This window comes from Ailuropoda melanoleuca, chromosome 13 (genome assembly GCF_002007445.2).
Source record: "Ailuropoda melanoleuca isolate Jingjing chromosome 13, ASM200744v2, whole genome shotgun sequence".
Taxonomy (NCBI): Eukaryota; Metazoa; Chordata; class Mammalia; order Carnivora; family Ursidae; genus Ailuropoda; species Ailuropoda melanoleuca.
This window is the reverse complement of record NC_048230.1, coordinates 37,314,237-37,316,569: the sequence shown is the minus strand read 5'-3', so window position 1 is coordinate 37,316,569 and position 2,333 is coordinate 37,314,237.

Genomic DNA, 2,333 nt, shown 5'->3' with positions numbered 1-2,333 from the left:
TGACCGTTTGTTGAGCCTTTCCTCCTGTCAGCTTCCATGTATGTGTTCGATTTCATCTCCTTCACATGACAGCCTTGTGAAAAAAGTAGGTAGTTTTTTTCCCCCAATATTTTATTTATTTATTTTTGAGACAGAGAGAGAGCATGAGCGGGGGGTGGGGGTAGGGGGCAGAGGGAGAAGCAGGCTGTACGCTGAGCAGGGAGCCCAATGCGGGACTCAGTCCCAGGACCCTGGGATCATGACCAGAGCAGAAGGCAGATGCTTAACGGGCTGAGCCACCCAGGCGCCCAAGAGTAAGGACCTGTTTCCACACCTTATAGGTGAAGAAATTGAGCTTTCCAATCCAGTAAGTGGCTGAGTTTGAATTCAGATCCTGCGTGTCTGATTGTGAAGTCCCAGCTCTTTGAACAACACCACATACGGTCTTGCCTTGTGAATTCTTAAACTCTACAAACCTCCGTTAACACCAGGAAGTGGCCGCTGGTGGGTCTTCAACAATCCAGTCTTACTCAGATCTGCTATTCGCTATTCCTTCCAGGCTGGACACATCCTCACAGTCCCAGCACCGGGCCAGGCGTGCCACACCTCTGCTCTCCTGCTAGTCATTGAGGCATGTCAGTAACTGTCAGAGTCTTTTCTTGGCATCCACCAACATCAGTTGGAAAGTTTCTCTAGATTCAAGAGCTGAGCTGACATTTTAAAATGAAATCTAGGAAAAGGGATTTGATTATAACTTTGATGTCACTGGGCAACAGTGAATTGGGGGGAGAGAAAATCCTGATTTGGGATGTGCTTGTCATTCGTTCATCGATCATGCATGCATTCAACCCACCAGACATATTAAGCATCACCCAACCTGGACGCCTCAACCGAACTAAGATACCAGCATCTTCAGGCCCCAGCCTGACAACCCTGTGGAGGATGGCACACACTGAAAACTCAAAAGGCCTCTGGAAGGCACTTGGGTGGCTCAGTCAGTGAAGCTTCTGCCTCCAGCCCAGGCCATGATCTCAGGGTCCTGGGATCGAATCTCACATGGGGGGGGGGTCCTCTGCTCAGCGGGGAGCCCGCTTCTCCTTCTCCCTCTGCCCCTCTCCCCTGCTTATGCTCGCTCTCTCGCTCTCTCTCAAATAAATAAAATCTTAAAGAAAGGACTTTGGAGGAAAGTGTGAAGGCTGCCAACTGCGTCTTGCAATCACTGTCTTGATCATCAGTGTTAGGTTAACCTGCATTTAACGTGTCCCTTTCTCAGAGCCATAAACAGTGGTGACGAGCTTGCGGGCATTTCTGCTAACATCAGACTTATATTCCAGATTAGGAAAGAAACAAAACAGTTTGACCCTAATGTTCAGGGCATGGAAGGTTCATCATTTTCCCCCCAATTTACTTATTTATTTCCAACACTGACCATGAATCCATTACATCATTACATAACAACATCAGAAGTTTTTTTTAAGATTTTATTTATTTATTTGACAGAGAGAGACAGCCAGCGAGAGAGGGAACACAAGCAGGGGGAGTGGGAAAGGAAGAAGCAGGCTCCCAGCAGAGGAGCCTGATGCGGGGCTCGATTCCAGAACCCCGGGATCATGCCCTGAGCCACCCAGGCACCCCCAGAATTTGTTTCTTTTCCTACTTTCTTTTTCTTTCTTTTCTTTTTCTTTTTTCTATTCCGGGGTGGGGGGCTTATCTTTAGGCAACATTTCTGGTCAGTCAGTCCTGCCAGGGTTCAAGAAGGTGTAGGGGCGCCTGGGTGGCACAGCGGTTAAGCGTCTGCCTTCGGCTCAGGGCGTGATCCCGGCGTTGTGGGATCGAGCCTCACGTCGGGCTCCTCCGCTGGGAGCCTGCTTCTTCCTCTCCCACTCCCCCTGCTTGTGTTCCCTCTCGCTGGCTGTCTCTATCTCTGTCGAATGAATAAATAAAATCTTTAAAAAAAAAAAAAGGTGTTAAGGGAGAATAAAAGACGTTTCCAAAAAGAGCAAAGAAAATGGAATCGTTTCTGGGAGGTTGTTCTCCTAGAGCAGAGTGACGGGGAGGCGGGGATCAGTAGCTACCTGGATGCTTGTGGAGGGAAGAGGACACCCCCCCAGGACGCAGACGACGGGACAGGCATTTCTGTGCAGGTTTCTCCCTCAGACCCCCACGGTATCAGTGAGATTGGTGCCGCCTCCAGACTTTCACACAGGAAGAAACTGCGGCTCGGAGAGGGTAGGTGATTGGCCTAAGGTGCTCAGCCTTCAGGGTGGAGTTCCCCAGGATTCCAGAACTAAGCCCTGATCAGCTAGCCTTGCATGAAATGAAACAGGAACAGCCAAATCTGCGTTCCCAGACTG